General features: G+C 40.7%; 1 long non-coding RNA gene across 1 annotated transcript in view; it reads left to right on the top strand.

The window, feature by feature from the left end:
* Positions 1-15,219, top strand: part of LOC139109544 (uncharacterized) — a 34,709-nt gene extending 19,490 nt beyond the window's left edge. Inside the window, exons 3-4 of the long non-coding RNA XR_011546849.1 lie at positions 13,042-13,346; positions 13,444-15,219. This is a non-coding gene — a long non-coding RNA (uncharacterized lncRNA). The remainder of the gene's footprint in view (positions 1-13,041; positions 13,347-13,443) is intronic.
* Positions 15,220-18,904: the final 3,685 nt, after the last annotated feature.

The raw sequence follows: 18,904 nt of genomic DNA, 5'->3' as shown, positions 1-18,904 counted from the left end.
TGTTACGTAAAACTCGTTCGTCGTGATGGGCGATGTAGCAGAAGTGGTGAGGAAAGTTTCTTTCGCAAATGATCTGCGATTCTCCGCGAATCGAGGGCGCGAATCTCGTCGAGCTTGACCGGACCGGGCTGGACCGGTGAGAAAGAGCGAAATTATTGTTCTCCCTTTGGAATTTTACGTCTTTGTTTTTGCGTCCGAAAGCACCGACGCGTAGCAAGAGCTCGAAATTGACAAGAGCATTCGCAGCGAGGGGTACTTGTATACGTACCCGCGATGATGTAACGATATCGTTCGTTGACTTAAGGTAATAACCTTTGCGCACGTGTGTGTGCATGTATATTGCTTGCGAAGTGATGGAACATGTTGCGCGCACGCTTGCACTGGCATTGGCATGTGGCAAACGGGGAGGAAACCATCAAAATCGCATTGTTAATTTAATTAAGAAAATGTTTACGTATATCTAACCCTTTCGAAATAATTGACGTTTAATTTATAATTATTTAAATTAATTTCCATTAAAGTGTCTAACTTATATATAATTACTTCATTAACTTACAAAGTCAAGAAAACTTAGAAATTAAACATTGCTCTTGTGTTAAAAACAAATTTTCTTTTTTAATTACAACGTAATTTACCAAAAATTTTATTAAAAATAAATGCGAATATTAAAATATCAACTTTATCGCTGCGAAAACGGAACGTTCTCCACACGATTTCCTCGTACTCGATCGCGAAATCGTTAGGGCTCAGATTGCGGGCAAAAAAAAAAAGAAAAAAAAATAGAAGAAACCGAGTTTCGCAGTCACGAAAGATTGCCGGCGTTCTAGTAATCTCACGGGATTAATATTTAATAACCGGAAGGGCCGCGAAGAGAGCCAGTCGAGGGCGAGCACCTTTTCCCCTCTCTCGTCCCTTCTTTCCCCAAACATATCAGGTTTCTGCAACTCTCCAGCAGTTGATCCACCGCTCATCGTAGCGTTATCTCTGACAAAAGCTGACGTGCGCACCCTTATTTCGCTACCACCTGGAGCTGCGACCCTTGACCCACTGTTTTAGTCAGACCATAGAAACAATGAAGCGATCCGACGGCTTCTCATTTCGTCGCCGGTTTCCAATGAGAAAGCAATGTCGATCCAAGAGCTCGCAGACGTATCATTGCCGATGCAAGCTCACCTTCCCGTTTTGCGCACCGCAATCGCGACGAGTTTCCGTTCGACTGTCGCCGACCATTATTGCGGAAACGTCACGGCGGATATTGAAGCACTGTCGAGCGATACGCGCTACGTATCACTCCTAGCTTAGTCGGAAAAAGTACGTGTATTGACCGCGATATTATTCAGCTACGATCCGTCATTTCGAGAGGAGCACAGAGAATAGAGCGAATAAACCGGTAATTGTGTCCCATTGTATTGTAAGGAAAATCTGACGAGACGAGATATTGTCTCTGTACAACTTCCTACTTTTTTTCATTCTTTCTTCACAAAAGAGCATTTCAAAATAATCCGATTTTAAATAACGTGGCTTACGAGTTTTTACAGAAATTTTTTAGATTATTATTATTCGGCAAGAATCTTGAAGTAAAGGTGTAGATTTTTTTTATTTTTTATTTTTTTATTTCTAATACACGTTTGTGTGAGGTTTCTTATTCAAAGTAATACTTTAAACTATCTATAAAAATATCCTCAATTATTTGAATAACGTAAAATACAGCATTAAATTACAAGTGCGTGTGCGACGTCGATTCTGATTTCACAGATCTTTCTGGCTCGTTTACTATTTCAGTTTCCGAGTTCGATTTCAAGAGAGAGAAAAGAGAGAAGGGAGAAGGGTGTGGGTGTCACAGTCTCACGTCGAAACGCGCAAATGTCCGAGGCCGACCCCGGTTTTCGTACCGTCCCTTCGTGCGGCTTTTGTAAAATGTTGGCAGACCGCACAGCACCGCGAGAACAAGCGTCGCTCGGCTATCTCTCACCCCCGTTTCAATTATCTAATTGAAAGTGACGGCACGCCGGCCGTTCGCCCCCGGTCGTTCTCCGCACGTTCTCCCTCGCGCGCTTTCCGCACAACGATTCCACACTCCAGATGCGCGTAACCTGCGATAAATCGTTCCGCACCTCTAGAGAAGCGCCTCTCTCTTCCTCGCATTCTCTCCGTATGCCCGGCCAATAACTGTTAAAGATCCCCATCTGCTTTGTTCCCGGACACGAGCAACCAGGCCGACCAACGAAGGCAATCAAGCCCTTCGGGCTTTGCTGACGCGGGTGTCCGCGGCTCCGCAATTACAACGCACGTCTCGTTATACGCGTGCGTCGCTACGGGGGCAATACGTCTCTTCGCTCGTCCCGATCCTGATTTCCCGACAATTGCGTGGGTGCCTATCGCTTTAGAACCATATCCGATAATATCTGGCTCCGACATTTCATCATGGCCGAAGAACTTTAAGTAGCTCGCAGCCACGAGCATCTCATTTTCTTATTTATTTCTCTCTACCGTTTGTCGTGATAATACATTTTTAATAATTAAAAATATCAATTTGAGCATCCCGATTTATGTTACAGCTCAATAATTTTTTTTTTTTTAGCTTTTTTTTTTTTTTTTTTTTTTTTTTTGCTCATATTAAATTCTCCAGTATGGTAATGTCGGTAGATTTTCTGCGCCCCATCTAGAAATAGTCCTGCTGCGTGTGCACACACGCGGCCACATTGTACAATCGAGCACGCGGCGCATCGTTAGCACATGAGAAAAACGGTCCTTCTTTTATACTTCCCCTTCGGAACGTTGCTCGGAGGTAAGAAAGTTTTTCGCGTTGCCTAGCGGAAATCATCCTGCGGCTTGTTTGCAGGCTCGACATGACAACGATGATTTCCAGAAGCTTAGAATTTCTAAATCCTTTTTTTTATTCTTTCTTTAACATTTTTTCAACTACACATTTTTTTAACGCCATTAACTTATAAAAATAATGTTAAATGCGTGTGTTAAAAAATTATTTTACAAGTTCCATCTAACATCTAAACATGACATTATCAAAAAGTAACAACTGCGGATTAAAAAAAAAAAAAGAAAAATAAAACTTAACTAAAATAATTGTTTAAACAGTTTAAGCTACTCTAACAAACTTTTCTTTTACTGTAATGCACCGTTACTCTCGGCCAAAGTAACACCGTCGGACGTTACACATACGTGTCGTTGTCCGCAAAAAGGATAGACAGTTTCGCACTACGGGTGGGTATGCCTGCCAGCCTAAGAGCCGGCATAAAAATTCATGTCAGGCCACGCCGCGTCGGCTATAACAAGAAGACAACCGTCAGGGGGAGAGAGACCGTGGGTAATCAAGAAACTCCGCGGAAAGGAAAGTAAAGGAGAAGAAACGAGAAACGCGGAGCACTTCGTAAAGTCGGTTCGCATTAGATACTTTTCTCCTAAACTCGCTAAAAGCGAGCCGGCCACGAAACAACGAGGCGGCTCTTTCTCTTCACCGGTCCCGTCCGTCGTGTCCGCGAACGGGAGGCGAACGAAGGTGGAGGAAGCGATGCTCGGGCGCAAACGAACGGCCGTTATACGTACATCCCCGAAGGAAGCATACGTGCTGCCCCGCGTTTTAACAGACAGAGCGAAGCCTCGGCGCGTTTTCGTGACGTCGACTAAAATAATTTGCCCGCTCGATTCGCAAGAGAGTACCGCGATGCTTTCAAGATTAGATTTGCTACCCGTACTCGGAAGAGGGTAAAAATGGGGGAGGGAAGGGGTGGGGTAAAAAAGGAAAGAGATAAGGAATTCCGCTTTTCGCGGAGTTGGCGCGATAGAACTGATTTTTATTAAATTCGTCCGCGATACAATTCCGCTTCGACGGCAAGATTTATCTTCTTATAGGTAAAGAAGATATTTCCGTTCTGTTACTCTTTCCACGGCGAGGATAAAACGCGCCAAGAAGAATAAAGTCTTGTTCTCGAATCTTGAGCTGAGAAGACACTCCGACGTGGAGTAAACTAAAAGTTATATGAAATATGTAAAGAAGGAAAATGAAACTAACAGAAGTAGCATGGAAATGTCATTTTTACATATTGTCAAGATTAAAATTAATTGATTGAAATTTATTTTTCTTGATATTATAATACGGCATAGGATTTCTAAACGTTAAAAAATTTTTATTGGTAAGATATTAATATAAAATAATAAAGAAAAGAGATATTAACTGACGTTAAACTGCAATAAATTATTTAATTGTTATAACAGAATTGAATTGAATTACTGCGTTGAGAGGTTTTGTCTATATCGCGCAGTAAAAAAAAAAAAAGGTTTTATTCAATTTTTAATAAATTAAATGTGTCCGTATTATATCAATATCGTAAAATAAACAAGGCTAGAAATCCGAATGTGTGTTGATTTGGCGCGAAAATTGGTACCAATATAATATTTCTTATCTTTACACGTTCGTATAAATTTCATCCTATCGTCAATAACGAAACATGTTAAATACGCGAATATTGATATGATTGGATATCGAATTCAGCTGAAACTTTAAACGAATACACAATTTATTGCGATTATATTTATTTAATCAACGACGTATACCGTTACATATACGTGCTATATTTCCAACGTTCCTGTAACTTTAAGCGTAAAGTCAAAAATATGCCGAAAAGTGCAGTCGAGACGGAGAAAAGTTTGAAAAGAGAGAAGGAAACGATTCAACCGTTACGTGTGATAGTGAACTAAGGTCGTGGAAAAATCGATAGTTTATATGCACCCAGGTCGCACGGATTGTAATCGTTAAATGTGAGCAACGACTCAACGTTCCTTCCAATAAATCCCAAGCGCCATTTGCAGTAAAGAATCACAGGCTGTCGGCGGACAAATGTTTACGGGTGTGAGTCTGTATCGGGTGCCAATTTCGAGGCGCACGGAACCGGTTTCACAACGGATTAACCCACTTTAATCTCTCGCGCCTTTATTATTTCTATTATAAATCTCTATTACAATCCCCGCGCAAAAATGAATATCGCGTTTATCGCGTTACGGCCGTCACACGTCGTGCGTTTCACTTTTCGTCGCGCGCACAAACAAATGTAGAATTTTCTATTAACGATATATTTTATTATAAAGTTGAAAGCTGCTGCCGCGGATTATATCACAAAACACGCCATAAAATAAATAAATTGCGTTAGTAATAAACGACAGCACAGGTAATTATTAATCTCTTCGTCAGTTATTAAATTATGAAACCGTATATAAAGAAAATAGATATCTTTTTACTTTCAACTAATGATATTCGTATTGATTAGCAAGAGATAAATTTTAATCAGTTTCTGTCAATCGAGTAAGCTCTTATTTTCTTATTTTAATTACTCTTCTTAAATTAACGTTTGTAATTTTACGTACATTAATTAAAAGTAATAAGCTTTTACGTGTTAATTATTCTCATGAAAAAATTCAGAAGAAATTAAGTATTTTTATCTTTCTTTTCAACTCGATGTTTTATATAATTTTACAAAAAATATACTTGTGAGACAAATTTAAAAGTTTATATTATTAAACAAATTATATATTTTATGTAATAAACTAATAGTTTAATGGAATCATAAAATAATTGCATCAGTGTCAACAAATTTACACTTAGGTACGTGTGAATTAATATATGAGCATCTGAATAATAAATACAAGATAATTTTACACAAATATCTCTATGATACCTGCAAATTATATTATAATATGGAATTTGTAAAGTTTTTGTACGTCTATTATCGTGTACATCTAGTATCGCGATGTTATCGTAAAGCGCGATGTAGTGATTAATTAATACAGCTCGTCGTTTTTAGACGTGATGACATGCATCTATCAAAGAATAGAATGCGATGAGACAGAAACTAACGCAGTTGGAACTAACGTATCGTTTCGCCGGTGAAAAACAAAAAGGGGAAGAAAAATATTTTACGAGTCGCCAAATTTTTCATCGCATCATCGCTTTTTTTTTTTTATTTTATTTTATTTTATTTTTTTTATTTTACGTCTGACGCCTCCGTCTCATGCATATTCCGGCGAAATCAGCCGCGCAGCGAGAAATGTGAATTCGAGAGCGAGTTATTTTCAACGTGATATTTTAGCGGGGGTTCTGCCGCGGACGGACAAGCCGCGTAAAAAGTTAGTAAGGCATGAAACAAGAGATAAGAATAGTAAAAGCGGCACGGCGATGCGGGAGCGAGAGCGGCGTGAAAATGCATACTTCTCGAAGCGAAATGCATCACGTTTAAAAATACGTAATCGCAAAAGTTTCGGAGAAGCACGTACTCGTTATGCAACTGCCGTTGCATCACCGCGAGGACCCGCGCGAATTTTCCGCCGACGTACAACTAGACGACGCAATCCGTGCGTCATGATCTGATTTGTCGGAAAGAATCGACACGATCGCTCTTAGAATAAACGACTCTAACGTCGCGCTCGCGAGCAGTAATCCGTATCCGCCGAAATGTTCGACTTTGCAGTTGTAAAGAATTTAATGGATTTAATTTTGTTGGTTTCCTATAATTTGTTAGCAAAAACACTGGGAGTAATATCGTTTCTGTTTATTTTTACGGTGATTAACTTTGGCTTTTGCCGTACCAGCGTACCAGAATGAAAGTTGCAACTCTTTGTGTTCCAACATATCTAATCCAACTGTCAGGAAATACTGGGGGGGTCCCATATTATGTATGCACTTCGTGAAGCTTGCTTTGAAAATTTCTCACATACGTATTTTCTAATTTCTTAATGCATATCATTTTAATGATATTTTTAACAACAAATAATCCCGAGTGGAAATTTATCTAGCAAATCTGATTTTGCAGCTAGTGATAGATCGCGCAGATTAAATATATAACTATCTTCAAAGAATTAAGTTGTCATTTAAAAAAAGAAAAAACAAAATCTGTCTAGTATCGATCGTCTAGTCACTGTCCAGCGCAGATCATGTTTGTAAATACAAGATATCTAGACGTTTTTTTGTCGCGTGCTAGTCTACTGTTGTTGTTCTGACCTGACGCAAGGCTCGCTCGACTGCCGAATTCGCCAGGCAAACCGGTTCCTACCGACCGCCGCCCGCGCGTCCTCCACCATGCGAACTTGGAGCGCGAGTTCGCTGGCCGCGGTCAGCTGTGAGCACGTGCGTGTTTCCATCGGCCAGCGGCCATCGCACTGCAAGTCCACGTGCGCGGGTCGCGCGGGCGGCGGGTTCAGTAGCCAGCGGAAGCAGCAGTCGAGTGCGAACAATTGCAAGTGAGATGTGAGAATGGTAAAAAGGCCTGAAGAATAGCCCGTAGGAAATTATCTCCTTTCCGTCTAAACAATCCTCTTGAATAGTTCTCTTTGCGACGCTTTCTATTTTCCCCGTCAGCGTTGATTTAACACACAAAATTTAATTAACGGAGAAATACCAGACCTCTTGTCGCTAAACAGATTCATTCGCGGGAACAGTATTTCGGCCTTTTGCAATTTACTGTCGCGTTTCTGCGCATACGTAATTCATCACGGTTGCTTTCATACGCGTGAAACGTGCGCCGGCATCGCATTATAATTCGTCAATGCTGGAACAAACGAGCCCGCCCTGCCGCACGCATTAACTCAACGATCGTTTAATGCATTTGGATAACGTTAATATTTTTTTTTCCCCGTCTCTCTTAAAACTTTCAAGCATTATACATCTTAGAGAATTTGATATTAATTCCGTTTTATGATTGGAGCCTTAGCAAATATTTTTGTTTTTACATTTACAACGTAGCTCGTAACAGATTTCATACCTTTTAATTTAAATTTTTATGATGAAAAATATTCTGTTTACCTTTATCTTCGATGCAGGTACAAAATTTTGAAATAGAGCAATAACGATATCAAGTATAAACGTAAAATCTCTATACCAACCAGAACGCTTTACACACACGCGCGCACATACACATCTTGTTATTGGTCGCGACTTGTATCCTATTCCTTTAATATCACGATCCTCTTTTGCGATCATACTAGCATACGAGAGATACATACAGATTTTATATTATCGACTTCATATACGGGACGAAATATTTGCCTTGCGGCTATGTTCGATTTCTCCGATAAAAACGATATGTTCCTCAATATTTCTGCTACCGTATACAATCCGATACACGTTCAATTTGCCTTACGTGTAATTTTATGCGTTACGTACGTCCCGTCAGAGTATTAATAGATCAACGTTCGCAAATACGCGAGAACCGCGTGAAAGAGAAACATGGTGCGGATAACAGCGGCAGTTCTTTTTTACAATATAGTCTAATCGAGGAGCGGTTAATTAATTAATTAATTGCAAAACCGATTTGCAATCACCTGATAATTAATATCGATTGTCATACCCGCAATAGAGCCCTAATTTGCTGTTCTTGCCAAAATTCACTATGCGATAATTATCGAGCTCAAAGCTGCGCATTACTACACGCGGCCGCGTGGACGATTATTTTACGTAATACCCCGCCGCCTAATTTACAGAACGGTGAATATGTCGAGACCACTATTTGAAATCAGGGATTTCAGAATTAGCAGTATGTATATTATCTTTATATTACAGACAAAATTGAACATTATACGGTGACGCGTATACCATTCGTGTTTAATTCCATTCAAAATTCACGAAACGTAAAGTAGTTGCGTTTCTTTAGTATTAAAAGAAAAAAAAAAAAAACACTTGAAACGCTGTCAGTGATAAAAATTCAGATTAGGAAATAAAGTTCTTCTTCCGTGGAAAGATTGACGTGAGATGCTGTACGCGTATTAGAACACGCTTTGCACGCGCATTCCGCATAATGTACTCAAGTTGTACGAGCTGTAGAAGGCTGTGCACCTCTATTCGCGCGGAGCACGTCCTATTTTCCTACTCGTTTCGCGCAATTCCGAATAACGAGATTAACAAGTACCTGAGCGCGAGTTTTGTTTCCACGATGTCGACGCGTTATCTCGTTTCGAGCGCGCACGCGACTTGGACTAATTACGCCGGGGGCTTCCTGAGCGCGCTAATCACGAGAAAATTGACGCAAGTGGCCCGTTGTCAACGCCGCCGTCGGCCTGGGACGTTGCCGCGCGAGATGCGGCCGCGACTCGCGAGGGAACTTTCAACGTGTCATTATCGCGAAATGCAATTTGCCGTTATGCCTTTTAGTGTCTCGCGAGCGCCAAAGAGAGGATACGATCGCGGAAATTTTACAGCGTATATTAAAAGCGCGCCGATAATACCCGCGAGCCCGTAACTACGTGACGTGCGATATGCATAATACCATCATTTTAATAGCCGCGCCGACACCTTCATTTCGTTCATTGTAACGCGAGCTCATCATGTCCCTCGGATCTCCCCTCCCCTCCCCTCCCCTCCCCCGCGCCTCTTTCCATCCCCGATTGCTCGATAAATACATTAGAGCATACGCGCCTGAAATGAATATTTAGTGGCGGCAAAATGCGCTTAGCCGGAAATGTTATTTTGGATCCGTAAATCGATTAAGCTCGTCGACCTGTTAATTAACGCGCGAAGATTGATATCGAGGTCGATGAAGCGAGACTTATGCATATCTATTTGAAGTCAAATCAATGGAAATAAATTCCTTCAAGGAGGAACAAGTCCTGCGATTTAATTTAATTAGTTTTATAATTTAACGTAATTTTCCTAATTTTCTAAATGATTATTTCTAGCTGACATAGATTTTATTTAATTTTTTTTTTATTGTAGAAGACTTGAATAATTAATTAAATACTTACGTTATAAATATATGTAAATAATTTAAACCAATTTTTAATATTTTAATAAGAAGGCTTGAATACTTTCTTTTATTTTTAACTAAATTCTTTGTGTCAATTGTCAAGATCGTTAGTCTTTATTTTTTTATTCACAATGGAATCTGTTAGTTTTTTTTTTTTCTTCTTCTTGATAGCCTATTTATTTTACATTTTCACACATTGTACAAAAAACCAAGTGCTGTCTGATATTTTGACGGCGTAAAAGCGATATGTAAATGTGTAACTTGGACATTCGGCATTTAAGCACGTGGAGCATCGAGCGTTCATCGCGCTCCAAAAAAGTGCCGCCCCATTCAAGACATGTGTTTCTAATATCTCAAGTTCCCGAGCCCCGTCTTCTTAAGCAGATATATTTATATACCCAGAATGTTATACTACATTGCCCCTGAGTCGTCTTCGCGTATTACATCCTTCGCCACAGTGCACGATGTAAGTTCTCCCTCTCGCAACGTTTCACGCAGCAGTGGATCGATAGAAACAAGCGAGATTAAATTTCAAATCTCTCTAATCGCTAGCGGGGACGATGAAATAATTTTGTTCAAGCATTACGTTACAGCATAAGATAACTTGATGCTCCCCTCAATTCTTGTACAGCAGGATTAATAATAAAACGACTAATCAATTTTAATTATTCAAAAAATAAGTTTATTGATAACAAATATCATTTTTATTAATAAATCTAACAAATTTATAATCAATATTCTTACATCTGATAAAAAATAATTTCTAATGTTTTTCTACATTTGTGCACTTCTTTTATTTATTGATTACAATTTTTTTTTTCGCGCAAAACGCAGTGCAGCACTGCTTAACTAATTGGTTACTGTCGTTAATAATTCACGTGAAACAAAAATTAATGCCTCTTGCCGCTTGGTTAGACTTTTATTGAGAACCCCTCCCCCTCCTCCGGATATTGTTATTACCTTCCGGTCTGAAAAAGCCTAGTTCGCTCCTAGTGGCCCTTCTCTCAGCTTTGCTTTTTACTTCAAGAATTTTCTCGCTGCTTGTACATTTTTCAACACGCTTCCCTCGTTCTTCCTAACACTTTCCTCGCTTCTCGTTTTTGATTCAAGCTACGTGGGGCGGCTGACTCTCCTGGGATGTCAAAGAAGGGCGGGTCGACAACGTCCTAATCATGACTCGATCTCGTGGAGGAAGTCGTAAAGACGGTCCCGGTCTCCGGTTCGCGATGGTGATATCCGATATGTCGCAGTTTCCTCTTTCTATTCGCCACCCTTTTGAGCTCTTGCGTGATCTCGATTGTGTGATCGTCACTAATGCGTTTACACCAACCGTCACCGACAGCTCTCCCCCACGCGATTGGTGATACACTGTTATCGCTGCTACTAGATTTTACTTTCGTGCCATGCACGAAAGAAGGGAAAAAAAAACGCGATTTTAAATTTCCATCTATATCTTGCAGTTGATAATATACATATAATCAATAGTGCAAAAATATTGCAAAAATTTTTATTTACATATATATGATGTTATTAAAAGTATCTCGTTATTTTTATTAAAGTGAAGTTTACGCAGTATCAGTGGAAAAACAAAATTTTGTTATTTAGCTATTACGTAAATATTTTTCCTGAATGCTACATAACAAAGTGGCGGCATGATAGCACGGTACTAGATCCTAGAAGTTGGGAAGCGTCATTAATCAAAATATTCAATTAAATGTACGGTACCGTTTCATCGTAATAAGGTTTCTTATTGCCGCTAACAGCGGAAGCAGAGCCGAGTGATTGACATATAGAAATTACAGTTGATTGAATCTAACGGAACGCAGTTTCGCCTAACCGTTTCTCTTGTCACCGAGTTGTTTCCCTCGCGTTTCCTACGCCACTCGTAGCCGGATCATAGATCGCGCGCGACCCTCCTCCAGAATATCGACAAGGGGTAGAGCATCCAAATCGCGTCTTAATCTACTCGTGGAAACGCCGAGGCTGTCGCATTTCCCGAGCTCCCCGAGAAAGAAGGGTAGTTGGAAAACTGTCTAAGAGCAAAAGGGAGAAAGACGGCGAGGAAGCGGGGCTCTTGATCCGCGGGGACTGAGCCCGGGGTTTGATCCCTCACACGTTAAACTAAGTCTCGAAATAATTCAATAACAGCATTAGCAGGCAACGCCCCCATCGTCCCCGGTAGGGACGGAACGTGCCGCGCTCATATATCCCTCGGTGTATAAGCCAGCCCAGGACTCGTGTCCTGCGAGGAGGTGAATTAGTGCCAGCCGCTCTTCATCGGTCCGTCCTTTCTCCCACCGTTTGCAAGATAGATCTGATGCTAATACCCGCCGACTAATTGCATCCCTGTAAGAGCGCGCAGTCTTGACGAGCAGCGCGACCCGCTGCTCGTTCTTTGAGAAGAATCGCCTCCGGTAATCAAAGATCAACGCCCTTCTTCCAGGCTAATCGAGAATAATTTTAATGACTTTAATTTTAACGATAGATTTCTCGACCGTACGATTCCTCTTTCTTGACTAAAATAACGCGGTGCCAATAGTTATTGAATTATAAGTTATCAAGAACGAAGGGCTTATTGTCAGATTCCAAGTTATAATTGAGTAACTAAATCTTTCACGGCTCAAGCTTCAATTTGTACATTAATTTCAATAAAGACAAATAAAGTTTTAAGATTCCTAAGAGTATATTTTAACAAGATTTTTGTTGAAGAATTTAAAAGCCTTGAGGTATGATATAGTTTAATGAAAATGTCTTGAGAGTGAATTTTCTTATTTGATGGTACATTTGCTATCGCGATTTAATTAAAGAATTTATATAAAGTTTGCCGTAAGATTAAAATATTGTTCACAATAATTTGCGAAAAATTAGGTTTATATAATATAATTCTTAATATCAACGACAGGTATCTTGAATTATGCTGCTCGAAGCAAATAAATTGCAAGGAATTTCAGGAATTTAGAACACTCTGTATATGTGACATGTAATTTTGGGACGTGGTTTACAATTTGTGTCGCAAAGGCTCCTAGTACGCGGGACGGAATATTTGTCCAAGTACAAATTCTCTTAGATGAATTTAAGGTCTATTTTATTTGATTTTAGCAAAAAGTTTTTTTTCCTCTTAAATATTTAATAATTAGTAATTAATAATTTATTCAACATTAAAAATAAAAAGTCAGCAAATAAACGTACTATAAGGAAAAAATATTATATATAACGCGCGTATAGTTTTATTTAATTAATTGAAGCGTATTTTTAAGATAACTATAATTAATATTTATATTTCTTTTTGTTACAGATCGACGCAGTCGCATCCGCTGTCGTCAACGAAGTGCCGCTCGCCGATATTTCATTATACGAACCGTAGCCGGTTCGTCGGTCGCTCGGGAGTTCCGTCAGTTATCGGGCGTTTTTTCTTTACGATAATTTTTTACGAGAGTGCCGAAAAATAACGCGCGAAAGTGTTCAGTAATTTTCGCGATTGTAACTTCACCCGGTCGCGTTCGCGAGTTACTTGTGCGCGGAAGGATGGCTCGTCACGTCCCATCTGAGAGGAGGAGCAGGCTCAGGACGGGCATCATACATCGGCGGAGCAACTTTTAAGTAAGTATAAATTAAAAAAAAAAAAAATCTTTTTTTTTTATTAATTTTATTAATTACTTGACATGTCTAAATTAATATTTTCTTTTTTATGTTACAGTCACCGGCAGAACTCAACAACTCCGCTGATGCTCATGCAGATGGGTAAGTCGCATGACTTATTTTTCGTAGTTTGTGATTGAGTCTTAAAAAATAACGCGCGCGTAGCGCATGGTTTCTTCTATATTCTTCAAGAAGCCAAAGAAACGTTAATACGTATATAGTTCTATATTTTAAAACACCAAAATGAGCAATTATCTGTTGCATTAAAATTGACTGCGCATTAATAACATGTCCCTGTGCATTCTCTTCGATAATGCATCATCACATTAATGAAGAAGCGTCGTTTGCATCTTCTTTTCATAATATCCATTATCGATATATCTGGTGGCAGCAGTCACGTCGGCCGGTTATTAACGACCCAAGGCATTAATTTTCGCGACTCGGAAATAGCGCGAAATTTTTCAATATAAACACCCTCCTTCCCTTCCCCCTTGCCACTTAGAGATAACTCGAAATATATTCGCTGCTGCATGTAAAATGCGCACCCGCGTAGAAATATGTACGCGCGCTCGCGTTCGATCGGCGTAACGCCGTGTCGGAATTCATCGGCATTATGTAAGTATACTGTCAGCCACCGCGTATCCTGCAATAAATCCGGGAAATGCCTGTAGCCTAGAATTTCCACGTAATACATCCCGAGCAACATTGCGGCGAGACGTATCGGAATTATAATACATCTCTCTCGTTGCAGAATCGGGACGGTCGCTCACCGCCGTTCACCATCTGCGGAATTATTTATACCGCCTGTTTCGGTTTTATCTCAACTATTTCCAATCCAAAACTGATATTTTATATTTTAAAAACTATATTTGACTTAAGCACATTTTTATAAATAAGGTTTCACGTGTGCTCGTTTTTGGAATTTTTTAATTATCTTAATTATTACTGTCCACATCCGTTTTATCTCATGTTTTCTATTTAAAACAATTATTTCTAATTTTCTTGCGACAGTATAAAAAGAATTATGTCTGACGTTAGTACGTTTCTTTGTATGGAAATTCATATTTAGCCATTTTTTAATTTTTTTTTTAATTATTATTATCTTAATTATTATTTTCTATCGGCGTTACGCGTATAAATTTGAAGATACATTTAGGCGACCGGCTGTGCACGAAAGGATAATAAAGTCTGCTTAATTTTGCGTAATTACACGCCGAGCTAATAAGTTCTATTCAAACTCACGTCCTTTATCATGACGAGATAAATTACACGAGAGAAAATATTGGGCTTTAATTTATTCGCGAAATATTGAATACCGAAGGGAAATAAATAACGCGGCAGTGTCAATGATGCGCGTTAGTAAAAGCGATCGAATAGTTGTGAGAAGTAAATCCTTTTACAATGTTATTTATAGTTTTGATATTTATTCGCACTTATATAAAATATTTTTGGCTTCTAGTATTTACTGTCCGCAGATTTTCTGACCAGAGCGCCAAATCCGATAATTCGACTGCAATCGCGTTAGTACCCACGCGAGAGTTCATTTCACCGCGTTGCGTTATCGCGACGCGGATAACACCGAGACCCGGCCATTAATACGCTTAAAAATGACCGCAAAGCATTGCTTGCGTTCAAAAGAATCATTACTCTTTTCCTCCCTATATACAAAAGTTGACACGTCGAATAATTAAGTTGCCAAACTACGGCGCTCGTAAGAAGTCACAAAGTTCTTCGTTAACAATTTATTAAAAAATATGTATAATTATTTGTCAGACATATTTTCGCGCCTTTCATCGAAATAGTTTTTTTATTCCGGCATCTTTTTCGCGCTGAGTGAAGTCTCACGAATATCTCATTTGGTCTCGACTGACAAAAAAAAAAAAAAAAAAAAAAAAACGAAAGGAGAAAAGGGACGCCGACTAACCGACTAATCGTGTCTTACGCCCGCAGACGCACTTTTGATCCGCGCCGAGTTCACTCCCATAAATATCGCAGACTAGGCAGACTATGCGTGCAGACGAGGAGCACATGGCTCGAGTCCGAGGGCCACCATCGGAAAGACACGTCCTGGGCGGCGGACAACCGTCACCCGACATCTGGCTTCGCCAGTGTGACGATAGCCTCGTTAGTTCCACTCTCGTAATCTTATTATAGGCCGCGTGCTCTTTCTTGGATTTTATTCCGAGTCGCCGGTTAGCCGGCCAACGACTGGCGACCGACGCCTGGTCCACTTGGGAAGCGCAATTTACGATCATTTTCGATGTACTCGTCCTCTTTTTCCCGCAACGTCGTCGGCGTAACCGATATCGCGAGACGACTAGCTTTCGTCCCACCCGCCACTCGCGATATTAAATTTTCAAGCATTCGACGACGCTGCTGCTGGCGCGCTACTCGTGACATAAGTAGCACACTGCCGGCGATATAATATTAAAAGAAGTAGATTATAGATTAGGAAGAACTTACAATTAAATATGGAACGTTACGTATATACATATAAGACGCGATTATTCAAACTGGAGCAATACTTGTCCTTCTTAATAACATTTATAATTCTACTGAACTTAATTATTACGAATTAATTAATTTTTGATTGCACGGTTTTTTGTTTAATTTAATAGTTAATGGATGAAGATAAAATATTTCTGCTTGTTAGGTTGTGTAATATTCTTGACAAAAGGTACTCTACCGCATCTTCTTCTCTAGTTTGTTCCTGCTTTGTTACAGAAAACTTTACAAGTGCTTCCTTCCAGTCTTGACGTGAATTTTCCTTCACGTGCAAGAGGTAAAGAAAATTATTCTGTTCTACTTTTGCATAAGCTTTGAAAACGTCGGTTTGACAGAAATAATATATCCATACAGATTAAGCTAGATAACAAGGGGTCATATATTCTATTTTTTCACTGGTCAAGTTAAATTAATCATTATTGTATTAGCACTTAATTTGTGATTTGGTGACGGCACTTTGCGACATCACTTTGACACTTCCTGCGACAGTATTTGTTTCGCATTATACATATAAAAAAAAAAAAATCTCTCTTTCAAAAAGCTCACGACGAGCGATCGTAACAAGCAGGGCAATCTGTATCGGCGGGCAAATACAATCACGGTCCCGGTAAAATAGAAAAAAAAAATCCCCCAGAGAGAGAGAGAGGATAAAAAATACAAATCAACTGCGCCTACCTCGTTCGAGCATCGAATGCGAAACAACGAACGAGCCGAAGCGCGGACGGCGGAGTAATTAGTCCGGGGCACTTACATAATTCAAAAAGCTCGAAAAAAGATCTCGCCGCAATTTCCCCGGCTTTTTTTTTTTCCTCTTTCTCCGCTGGCCTCCCGTCCCGGACCTTCTTTCTATCCAGCGCCGTACGAGAATACTCAATCACTGTCCCGCAAATAAAGTATTTTAATGCGCGGTCGTTAGCATGCTAATAAACGGTCGGCTTGCATAATTCTCGGCGAGAATAAAGTGGAAGAATGGAGCGGTAGGGAGACAGGAGGGAGAACGGCGAAGAAGACCACGAGAGAGAGAGAGGGTCGATCCTCGGGCCCTCGGGCCCCCTCGCGATTAATTACCGCGCGGTCAGACCGTCATGGTCGATGAGAGTCATTAGTTTCTTCGGGAAATCTCGATGCCGTGGCAGAGCCGGCCTGGAAAATCATGGGGCCTGACGCAAAGTTTGACGGTAAAATCTTTCCTTCTCTGCTTTCGCAATTATAGATATTTACAATCGCGTAATATGTGACACATCGACGTAGATATATGTATATTTGATTTAATTCGGTTTATTCCAACTGGCAAACTCATAGTGCATCGTCGGATTTTTCTTATCGACTAACACGTCGCGGTTTACTCGCGCATGAAACTTGGAGGTATAAATAATATACGAAAAATCTGATCCGGCGTCGATCTAGCGACAGATGTCAAAGTAATAAAGACGTAGAAAAATCTTGAAGAAATGCACTCGTAACAAGAAGCAATCGCGTCGGAAATAGCCCAGTTTCCCCGCGTTATTCCGGCAATGTTAATCCCGCGATCCGCCGTGACCGATCCATTTTTAATGGACGCAGATGGATGGGTCCAGGGGTGGTTTTTTTCCCCTCTCCCCTTTTTGGCCTGGTAAAACGACGAGAGCACAGCGTCCCGGGCTGAAAACCGGCGCGTGGTGTTTGAAGCCGCACGCATCGTACGCGTCGCACGCGTGCATCGTCCCGACAGCCGGCCCTGCCAACAGCCGATGAGACGAAGCGCGAGATTCCGCGCGAGAGCGGCGGGCATCGCTGGGTCGCGGCGAAGCGCTGTAATTACGGCCGTTAGTTCGCGCATACATCAATTATCGATGACACGACGACACGGGTCCGCCGCCCCGGGGCATAGCCCCGACGATGGGAAACGCCGCCGCGTCGCGTCGCGCACTATATCATCGCGCACGCCGGCTTTCCACCGAATCCCCGCGATTCGGCGTTCGATATCAGCACCCCGACGTGATAATCCACGCCGAGACTTCGTCCACCGGAGACACCAGCGAACGCGAGTATCCCTCCAGAGTTTTAAGGTCATCCTCGTATTAATTAATATTATTTCTATTCTACACTCGTGCGCGAGAACAAACGGAGGAACGTCCACCGTTGATCTGGAGATAGAAACGCCAGTGAGAATTTCCTCCTGGACCTCTTTGCAGCGCGTTGCTCGAGCGCCTGGCAAATTGAAATCGAGTAGCGCGTATGCACCATCTTCTAAATGTGACAGAATAGTAGGATTTGCCTTTCTCTTTTTTTTTTTTTTTCCTTTTTTATGCTGCTCGCCCTTCTCTCGAATTACCCGAAACCGATGAAAAGCCCATTAGCTCGCGTCGAAATCAAGCCGACGTGACTAAAAACGCGTTTAATGATCGACGGCGCGCGCGGCACAGCACAGCACCGGCGGTCTTTTCGTTGTCGAGTCATTAAGAGCCAATTTCTCGCGGGGCTTCTATTAATCATGCGCCATCGGAACGCCAGCAGCTTCTACGATCGTTTCCGCGAGCGCACGCATACTTCGCCGCGGATTAATGACCGGTTATGTCGGTACGTATTATTACGCTACACGAGCCGGAGCTCGAGTACAGATGCTTAATCGTCAACGTGGTTGAATTTCGGTAACGTAACTACCACCGAGGCTCGGGATGATCCTGATAAACGGAGGATATAATAAGTTATCTTAACAGATCGTAAGATACGGTCCACTTTATTTTTCATTCGCGACGAACATAAATAATATACAAGAAAGATACCGGATGCGCAAAATTAACGAAGCATTTTTGGATTAATTTTTAGCTTAACGTTGAGGCATTGTGTATAAATTATTATAAAATTATTTGCAAATTATTTTACGCGAATAAATTCGAAATACTACTACGCTCATAATTCAATAGTTCTCGCTCTCTCTTTCTCTCTCTCCCTTCTGTAGCACACAAAATATCAAATTTCAAAAATTTATTACTGCGAATGGGACAATTTGCAATATCATTTTATTGTATTAT

Source organism: Cardiocondyla obscurior, linkage group LG18, assembly GCF_019399895.1.
Source record: "Cardiocondyla obscurior isolate alpha-2009 linkage group LG18, Cobs3.1, whole genome shotgun sequence".
Classification (NCBI taxonomy): Eukaryota; Metazoa; Arthropoda; class Insecta; order Hymenoptera; family Formicidae; genus Cardiocondyla; species Cardiocondyla obscurior.
This window is presented reverse-complemented; position numbering and strand designations above follow the sequence as displayed.